This window comes from Chiloscyllium punctatum, chromosome 19, assembly GCF_047496795.1.
Source record: "Chiloscyllium punctatum isolate Juve2018m chromosome 19, sChiPun1.3, whole genome shotgun sequence".
In the NCBI taxonomy this organism is placed as follows: domain Eukaryota; kingdom Metazoa; phylum Chordata; class Chondrichthyes; order Orectolobiformes; family Hemiscylliidae; genus Chiloscyllium; species Chiloscyllium punctatum.
This window is the reverse complement of record NC_092757.1, coordinates 70,131,658-70,142,391: the sequence shown is the minus strand read 5'-3', so window position 1 is coordinate 70,142,391 and position 10,734 is coordinate 70,131,658. Positions and strand designations below refer to the sequence as shown.

General features: G+C 40.1%; 2 non-coding genes across 2 annotated transcripts; one reads left to right on the top strand and one right to left on the bottom strand.

Annotated features, from left to right (window-relative positions):
• The first annotated feature begins 416 nt into the window (after positions 1-416).
• trnat-agu (transfer RNA threonine (anticodon AGU)) lies at positions 417-490 on the top strand. The gene has a single exon. It is a non-coding gene; the product is annotated as a tRNA-Thr (tRNA).
• A 3,261-nt stretch (positions 491-3,751) lies between these two features.
• Positions 3,752-3,825, bottom strand: trnat-agu (transfer RNA threonine (anticodon AGU)). The gene has a single exon. It is a non-coding gene; the product is annotated as a tRNA-Thr (tRNA).
• Between the last annotated feature and the right edge of the window lie 6,909 nt (positions 3,826-10,734).

Sequence of the window (10,734 nt, the reverse complement as noted above, 5' to 3'; positions counted from 1 at the left end):
TATGATTTGAAATTTATTGTCTCAAAGAGTGAAGGGGCCATATGCAGTGATAATCTTGAATATACATTGTTCACAATATGTACAAGACTATGGTTCAAGAGTTCAGAAATGGAATAATGCCTTATTCTGAAATTACTTCTTGGCCAAGTGCTGACTAAATGGGACAAGTTGCTTCCTTTGTTACGGTGAGTTTTATTTTTGTGTGATTCATTATTTGAATCAGTGAAGCCCCTCACTGTCGGCACTATATGGATAACCACCACCACTAGCTTTTCAAGTCCAATCAGGGAATGGCAATATTGATGTGAGATGAATTAACTTCTTTCATGAAAGTCCATACGCGAAAGGAAACACCAAGGTGCTTAACCTGGAACTACCATCTTGGAAAAGAATTAATCGATGCGTTGCGGCAAGGTGGTGCCGTGGCTTAGTTGGTTAAAGCGCCTGTCTAGTAAACAGGAGATCCTGAGTTCGAATCTCAGCGGTGCCTTCTTAGGTGTGGTCTTTTAATGTAATCGAATAACTCTGTGTCCATTCCCCCAGTCAAGCAGATCATCGAGGTAATAACGTGGTTGATCGTCACGCCTCATTTATGGCAAAATAATTGGTTGTGTAGAGTATAACATTTTCTGATTTGTTTTTAAACACCACACACAGGACCTAAGGTTTTCACACAGAAGGTGGTGTGTGTATGGAATGAGCTGTCAGAGGAAGTGGTGGAGGCTTGTACAATCGACGTTTCGGGCATAAGCCCTTCTTCAGGAATGAGGAGGGTGAATGTAGTGTACAAAATCCCATGTAGTGTACAAAATCCCATGCAAGGACTGCACAAAACACTACATAGGACAAACAGGAAGACAGCTAACGGTCCGCATCCATGAACACCAACTAGCCACGAAACGACATGACCAGCTATCCTTCGTAGCCACACACTCAGATGACAAGCAACCTGAGTTCGACTCGGACAACACTACTATTATAGGACAAGCCAAACAGAGAACAGCCAGGGAATTCCTAGAAGCATGGCACTCATCCACAGGTTCAATCAATAAGCACATCGACCTGGACCCAATATACCGGCCACAGCTGGAACTGACAACTGGAAGCGGCAGGTTCAAATAACTATAAATGCCAGAGGAAACATCACAGAAGCGCTTCACAGGAGGCTCCCAAGCACTGAGGATGTCACCTAGACAGGGGATGAAACGTCTGCAACACAAATTCCCAGCTCGGTGAACACAACCACAACAACGAGCTTCCGAGCTACAAATCTCCTTCCAAAATTTGGGTCAGTGCTGGCAAATGGGATTAGATTAAATTGGGATATCTGGTCAGCATGGACGAGTTGTTTCAGTGCTGTACATCTTTTATGACTCTATGACTAATAATAGGAAACAAATACATCTGTCTTTTACCAAACTCCTTAAACCTATATCCTCTAGTCACCAATCTTTCCATAAAGAAAATAAGAACTAGGAGCAGGAGTAGGCATTTCAGCTCCTTGAGTCGGCTCTGTCATTCCATATGGTCATGATGTGGAGGTGCCAGTATTGGACTGTGGTGGACAAGATCAAAAGTCACACTACACCGGATAGCAGTCTACCAGGTTTATTTAGAGCCATAGAGATGTACAGCACGGAAACAGACCCTTCGGTCCAACTCATCCATGCCGACCAGACATTCCAACCCAATCTAGTCCCACCTGCCAGCACCCAGCCCATATCCCTCCAAACCCTTTCTATTCATGTAACCAGCCAGATGTTTTTTAAATGTTGTAATTGTACTAGCCTCCCCCACTTCCTCTGGCAACCCATTCGACACACACGCACCATGCTCTGCGTGAAAAAGTTGTCTTTTAGGTCTCTTTTATATCTTTCCCCTCTCATCCTAAACCTATGCCCTCTAGTTCTGGACTCCCCCACCTCAGGGAAAATACCTTGTCTATTTACCCTATCCATATCCCTCATGATTTTATAAACCTCTATAAGGTCAACCCTCAGCCTCCGATGCCCCAGGGAAAACAACCCCAGCCTATTCAACCTCTCCCTTTTGTTCAAATCCTCCAACCCTGGCAATGTCATTGTAAAGCTTTTCTGAACCCTTTCAGGTTCCACAACATCATTCGATAGGAAGGAGACCAGAATTGCATGCAATATTCCAACAGTGGCTTAACCAATGTCCTGTACAGCTGCAACATGACCTCCCAACTCCTGTACTCAATACTCTGACCAATAAAGGCAAGCATACCAAATGCCTTCTTCACTATCCTATCTATCTGCGACTTTACTTTCAAGGAGTTATGAACCTGCACTCCAAAACCTCAACCTGAGCTACAAATCTTCTCAAAAACTCGCTACTCCAAGGTCTCTTTGTTCAGCAATACTCCCTCAGACCTTACTATTAAGCTATCACAAACTTTCACAGGGTTACTCCTTCATCAGGTGAAGTGAGTACCCAGGCACAGACTTTATAATCAGAGAGATCAAAAGATCACACAAATGGCGTGACTGGAATGTCAACAGGCCCGAATAATAGGTCTCCTCAGGTGATCAAGAGTGTCAGACAGTGTGATTTAAGTTTCAACAGTTGAATAACAATTGACGGGATGACCTATAGTCTGATTAATTAAGGCAGATATAGAATTACAAAAAAATTACAGAAGATTTTTTAAAAATTCTCTCCACCTAATTTTTAATATTTTGCAATTATCTCTCTGCCTCAATTAATCAGATTATAGGTCATCCCTTCATTTATTATTCAGCTGTTGACACTTTACGCTATTCTGGTGTCATGTGACATTTGATAATATGATCATGACTGATCTCATCTAAGCCTCACCTCCATTTTCCTGCCTATTCGCACAACCCTTCAAACCATTCATCAAAAATCTATTTATCTCCACCTTAATTTACTCAATGTATCAGTTTCCACCATACTCTAGTGTAGTCAATTCCACAGATTCATGACCCTTTGCGAGAAGTAGTTTTGCTTCATCTGTTTTAAATCTGCTCCCCTTCTCTTAAAACTATGACCTTTCACTCTATGCTCCACATAAGTAAACATCCTTTCCAATTCTACTTTGTCAATCCCCTTTAGCATCTTTTATACCTCAATTACATCTCTCATTCTTCGAAACGCTAGAGTGTATAGAACTATACTGCTCAGTTTCTCTCCATGAAGACAACTCGGAATGATTGGGAGAGGGGCGGAGGGCGGGGTTGAATAGTCTGGTCTCACTAATACTTCGTCCTGACAGTTTATCCCTGACATTCTTGTGCATTTCTATTTTAAGAACTGCCAAGCTATCAAGTTCCTCCGGATTTGTTTTACCTTACCAAATACCGTTCCATAGTTAGAATCCCCTTTTCTAATGATGCCAAATGCAAAGTACTTCTTTAATACCTCTTGCCATGCCGATAGCTTCCTGAAGAATATATCATTTTTGATTCCTAAATTAGCCAGTATTCGTTTGAATACGCTATTGCTATTTATTAGTCTTATATTTTAGCGCTAATCTTTTGTTTTTGGCACTGTAAATGACGCTTGTTTTGAATATTTTCCCTGTACCTTCTACATTCAACTTGCTTCTGAGCTGTATTATGAACATTCCACTTGTCAGAAACCTTCTGTTTCGTTCGCGCAGAAAACTCAACCTTTTAAAGAAAATATTCTTTACTTTGGATTCTTCACATTAAAATGTATCCTCTCATGCTTTCTTTTACGGAAGAGATTAATTAAAATTCGAAGACAGAGGCACTGCTGAGATTCGAACTCAGGATCTCCTGTTTACTAGACAGGCGCTTTAACCAACTAAGCCACAGCGCCTAAGTTGCACCAGACGCCTATACATTATGCCTCTGATGTTACTATCTGGTTTAAGGTTTGCCATTAATCAATTTTCTTGTATTGTGATATTAACTGGAGTTCCACATTTCTCCTTATCGTTTTGTCTGCTTATTTCTCATCTTTTTCAGACAGCGGGAGTACGGCTTACCTTTACGGAAAACTTCAGTTTATCAACTACAGAAATAAACTATTTAAAAGACATCTTGAAATTATACAAAGACACATTGAAAACAGTTTCTGTGTGAGTTTTTTTTAAAAAGAGGTGCTCACTTTCCAAACTCCTGTAACACATGACGGGTGTCTTTCGTACCTGTTTCGGATTTCAGGTTCCCAGCGCGGATTCTTATGCGGTTAGTGAGTTTGCAGAAGCTGGTGAAAGGAGATGCTATTTAAGATTGTTTGTGTGGGGTGAAGTTCACTTTGTAGAGAGGATGGCATTGGATGAATTGATGCAGAGACATGTGAATAGGGAGGTGTTCAAGCATCCTTGCAAATGTGATGAAGCTCGAATTGTTAAGATTTGGCCCGATACCAATCAAAACGCCACTCCCACAAACTGCTTTGTATTGTTGAGATGATCGGATTCCAGTCTGACAGGAAGACTGGACCTGGTCTGGAACTAAAGAATTGGAGAACGCTGCAAAAACAAGGCGGACTTTTCAATGGGGGCAGTAGAATTTGAATTTGGGGCAGCAAGCAAAGGAGGATAGTATCGAAATGAAGAGATATATGCAAGTGTGGGTGTTTGGAGCAGCGTGTTGGAAGGCAGCACAATGGAATTTAAAGGTACAGAAAGGGAAATCCTTGAAGTATGAACTCACTCCATGGACCTACACCCATTCCAGCAACGATTCTGGAGACGGCATATGGTGAAAACCTGAATTCGCTGCAGGGCTGCAAAATAGACGAGGCATTGTTCACAGGTCACACTGTTATCTGAGGTGATGAACGGAGTGGGAAACTTAGAACTTTGGGGACAATTCGGTGCTGTCGGAGAGGAGATTGCTCCTGTTTGACTTGAACGCTTTTAGTGGTTTCTGTAAGTTCGAGACACTGAGGATAACGGCATTTTAACAGCGCACGAAAACTGGCACCAGTTTGGGAAGAGCAGAAATCAGAAAAGCCGAGTGGCATCTTTGTCAGCACAGGGTGTGGAGCGGGGAAGTTAGAGACAAATAAAAATTGTCCTGGTCTTTAACGGTTAATAGTTTTAATTAGGTAGTTAGAGTTTTAATAATAGCTAAATGACTAGAACAGCTAAGTAAAGTCAAAACGAATTTCTGCACACATCTGCACACGTGGACAAATATGATTTGGAGATGCCGGTGTTGGACTGGGGTGTTCAAAGTTAAAAATCACACAATAACAGGTTTAATTGGAAGCACTTGCTTTCGGAGCGTTCGTGATAGTGGAGGGCTCAATCCTAACACAGAATTTATAGCAAAAATTTACAGTGTGATGTAACTGAAATTATACATTGAAAAACTGATTGTCTGTTAAGCCTTTCATCTATTATAATACCATGATAGTTTCACTTCTTTTATGTGTAAATCACAAAACCTTTTTTTAAAAAGTTGCATTCTCAGGTTAGCTGTTATCAATGGATGATAGCTAGACAATATGTTGAAGGTGTTGGCCCCCTGTGCTCTCTGTCTATGCCATGATGTTTAGATTGATTCTAATCTAAAAAGTGAGATAACGGAGTTTAACATGAATTCATGCAGTTTTTGAGCTCAGAGTTCTATTGAATGCATGCAGTTCTTGAGCAAAGTACAATGTAACCCTGAAAGTACAAATTTATAACTAAACCTGGTGTTGATTGATTTTTAACTGTGGATAAATATGGACTGAGATATGGCAGAGCATTTATAAGGACTCTGCTGCTGCTCTAGCTGGTCCCAATTCGAAATCTCCTGTTCAGAGCAATGGGGTGCGAGTTGGAAATACTCTTGACAGGACGGCCGAGGAATCTCTAGATAGTCTGGTCACACCAGGAGGATTGCAGGCAATAGAATGCTGGATAAACTCAGCAGGTCTGGAAGAGAAAAACATGAATGCTTTGTGTCTGTTTTGAGGGCAGGAACCTCAAGGTTGTGAGGTTTCCCATCAACAACTACCCATCTCAACAGTGTATTCCAGACCCCCATCTCCCAGAGTGAAAAATCTTTCCTCAAATGTCCTCTAAACCTCTTGCCTTTCACATTAAAATTATGCCCCCTTGTTATTGAACCTTCCATTAAGAAGAACAACTGCTTTCTATCCACCTCTCCAAGCCCCTCAAAACCTTATATTGGAGCCAACAACATAGCAAGGAAGTTTACTACAGAGATTTCTGGGAGCTAAATGGAAAACAGGTCCTAAAAAGTTAAGGCTAAATCACCATAGTTCCACTCTCTTATTATGCAGCGGTAACAAGTGGTGATTTAAACAGAGGGTCACTACATCTCAGGCAAGGCAAGACCTTCATAGCAGACTCAACCAAAGCAGGAATTGAACCAACACTGTTAGTATCAAAACCAGCCAGTAGCCAGCTAAGCTAACCAACCCCATCAGAGGAAGATTGCATCTGAGGATGCATAGATTCTGGAGGTTAACACGTGTTATGAAACTGTGGATGTATTATACCTTTAAGAGAGTAAAGGCTAGCAGTGACAGCATCAAGTGTTCTCAGTGACATAATGTATCATGTGCTCCAGCTACTGTGGTAGCTAGTTGCCTGGAGATGACAAAACAAATTCAAATTAGGCCGATCAGCTTAAATTATACCCTGAAAAATACCAAATTCCAATCAAGTTTGAATTGAATATATTGACAATCTTAGAAGCCAATGGGGTGTAGGTTTGCTCGCTGAGCTGTAGGTTTGATATCCAGACGTTTCATTACCTGGCTAGGTAACATCATCAGTGACGACCTCCAAGTGAAGCAAAGCTGTTGTCTCCTGCTTTCTATTTATATCTTTCTCCTGGATGGGGATCCTGGGGTTTTGGTGATGTCATTTCCTGTTCATTTTCTGAGGGGTTGATAGAAGGCACCTAGATCTATGTGTTTGTTTATGGCGTTGTGGTTGGAGTGCCAGGCCTCTAGGAATTCTCTGGCATGTCTTTGCTTAGCCTGGCCCAGGAAAGATGTGTTGTCCCAGTCGAAATGGTGTTTTCTTTCATCCATGTGTAGGGCTACGAGGGAGAGAGAGTAGTGTCTTTTTGTGGCTAGCTGGTGTTCGTGTATTCTGGTGGTTAACTTTCTTTCTGTTTGTCCTATGTAGTGTTTGTGGCAGTCCTTGCATGGACGTTAGTTTTGTCCATGGGTTGTACTGGGTCTTTTAAGTTGGCTAGTTTTTGTTTGAGAGTGTTGGTGGGTTTGTGTGCTACTAGGATTCCAAGGGGTCATAGTAGTCTGGCTGTCATTTCTGAAACTTCTTTGATGTATGGTAAGGTGGTTAGGGTTTCTGGCTGTGTTTAGTCTGCTTATTGTGGTTTGTTCTTGAGGAATCTGCGCACTGTATGTTTTGAGTATCCGTTCTTCTTGAATACGTTATATAGGTGGTTCTCCACTGTTTTCCTCAAGACCAAACCATGACAAGCAGACCAAACACAGCAAAAATCCCTAACCACCTTACCATACATCAAAGAATTTTCAGAAATGACAGCCAGACTACTAAGACCCCTCGGAATCCTAGTAGCACACAAACCCACCAGCACTCTCAAACAAAAACTAACAAACTTAAATCCTTTCTGTGTTGCTGTGTAACGCATGACTGAACAAATGTGAGTTGTAGGGATTCCATTTCATAGGCTACTGCAACTAGTACTGGAACAGAAAAGAACTTTACTGTTGGGATAGGCTTCACCCAAATTGGAATGAGACTGGCAACCTAATGGAAAAGATTAATTGGATGGTAACAATTACTTTTTACTAATATCATGATGCCATTTGATATTAATAAGAGTCAAGTCAAATCCCAAAGTGTACCCTTTCCATAAGTGGCTTACTTATTTTGTTATTTATTCTTTTTATTGCCATGGCTTTTTAAAAAAATTCTGCTCTCTTTGCATTTTTCCCCCATTCTCCCATCTTTCCATTTCCCTTTTTCCTCCAATTCAAATGTTCTTTTCATTTGGAACTAAATCTTAGCTATAGCTGTGACATTTCACTCTCCGGTTTCTCTCAACTTGAATTGGTGAACAATCACTTTAATCATATCATCTTTGAGATTCTTTTATTTCTAACTTCAATTTGTCCACTCTCTCCATTTGGTCTTAAAAATATTAAATGACCCACCAATATATCTGCTTCTCCCAGAAAATCTTGCTAACAGTCAAAGCCAATTTAAACTCCAACCCATGTACTTTGTTTCACATCAATCATTTTGTTCTTGTGACCAGAATCTTCATATAATCTTTCGTTAAGCAAGTTCAGATCCCTCTTAAATTCAAGGAATTTTGATCCCAGCTGACATTAATACTGGACAAGTCAGTGAAGTCCGACTTGTTAGACCTGAGATTTTTATTTCTTAATCATGGCAATCAATTACTGAGCACATTCGTAAGAGGTGCCAGGATACCTTTACCACAGAGAATATAAGTTCATTAAACAAGGAAAAAGATACAAAGACCTGTGGCACCAGACAGGTAGTTTAAAAATACTTTATTATAAACACAAGGAAAAGATTCAAATTCATACTATTCCTTTTATCCCAGCAATATCCTTGCAACACCCAAATGTCAATAAAGATTCATTATTATCTCCACATTAAGGCTTCTTCAACAGGCTGATATGCTGTAACTAGTTTCCTTTCAGGAAATTTCTCTGCATTTATTAAGATGTTATAGTCATAGACATGTACAGCATAGAAACAGACCATTCGGTCCAACCTATCTATGCCGACCAGATATCCCAACCCAATCTAGTCCCACCTGCCAAAACCTGGCCCATATCCCTCCAAACTCTTCCTATTCATATACCCATGTTGCAATTGTATCAGCCTCCATCACTTCCTCTGGCAGCTCATTCCATATACATGCCACCTTCTGCGTGAAAAAGTTGCCTCTTAGGTCTGTTTTATATCTTTCCACTCTTACCCTAAACCTATGCCTTCTAGTTCTGGACTCCCCCACCCCAGGGAGAAGACTGTCTATTTATCCAATGTATGCCCCTCAATTTTATAAATCTCTATTACATCACCTCTCAGCCTCCGATGCTCCAGAGAAAACAGCCCCAGCCTGTTCGGCCTCTCCCTATAGCTCAAATCCTCCAACCCTGGCAACATCCTTGTAAATCTTTTAAATTAATATTTATTTCCCCCCTCCAACTTTTTAAATGCTCTAAATTCTTTGGTGTAAAATTTAATTAAAATGTATGTAAATAAATAGAATGCATGGAGTACAAGGAACAATTTGCATGAAATATAGGTGCAAATTCAACTTAAGCGGGTATGACGTAACATCTATTATTGAGGCATTGCTGCAAGACTGTTAGGAATGCAAACTGCAGATTCGAAACAGTGATAAGACTTACATGATAGGGAATCAATTACAGATGGAGGAATAGTGTTAATAATTAAATATGAAATCCATTCAGTAAAGAGGAGAAACAATAACTGGTAATCTAACATTTTATGGTTTGAATTAATAAATAGAAAAGAGCCAGACAGTGTATTGGTAGTGGTAAAAAGGTCCCCTGGTAGAAACTATGAAATGGAATAAAGATTAGATAAGCATGTAGTAAAGACAGATTGGTTTTAAAGGGGATTTTGAACTTGCATTGTCAAATGGGATAAGCAGATGAGCTAATGTCAGAAAGTCAGCAACATCCAGGTAATTTTCTGAAATAATATGTCTTTGATCTAAAAAGGGTATGTCATATTAGTTTTACTAATAAACAATTACCCAGATGCTTCTAGCACCCTAACTGTGTGTACAATTATCAAACAGCAAGCATAATATGATTGAATTCAATGTTGGAGTTGAAAGTGAGAAACACAAAACAGCTACCAGGCTTTTAGATTTAGATAATGCTGACATCAACAGGATGTGATGGAGACTGTCTGTCATGAACTAAAGAAATTTGCTAATGGTTAAAAAGATCAGTGGAAGGTATACAAGAAAAAAACATATCATGTACAGAATCTGTTTATACCCAAGAAGCAATAGCTGGTCCCACCAAAAAAAAGCCACAAGGAGGCAAGAAACAACATAAAACCAAATTTAAAAATTATACAATATAAAATAAAGCATATATCCTAGTGAATAGAAAAGGTACAAACAACAGTAAAGGCTGACAAAACAGATATAGCTTTAAAAAGATTCATGAAAAGAAACTTGCAAAAATACCAAAACTCCGCATAATGTTTACAATTATGTTAGAAAAATTGGATTGTTAAGAGTAATATGGGCCCCTTAAAACTGGCAATGCAACATGATAAATTTGGAATAAGGAAATAGCAGACAGTTAAATAAGGTCCTTGTGAAGATTTGTAGCTCGGGCTGTGGATGTGGTTGTAGTTGGCTTGCCAAGCTAGTGGGTTGTCACGCAAACATGCTAGGTAACATCATCAGTGCCACTTCTGTAAAAACCGATGCACTACTCCGTTGATATTTATGTGCCCCAGTTTAAGATGGGTGGTATGACTTCCAGTTTTTCTCTGCAGTGATTTGTACATGGGATCTGTCAACATGCTCGTTAGTGGCATTGTGGATTGAAAACCACACCTTTATGAATTCCTGTGCATGTCTCTGTTTAGCTTGTCCTAGCTTGCTTAAATTGTCCCAGTCAAATAGTCTTTGTCTGCGGAGATGGTCATGCCGTTTTGCTGCTAGTTGGTGTTCATGTATCCAGATTGCTAGCTTTCTTCCAGTCTGGCAGATGTACTGCTTGTGGCAGTCGTTACAT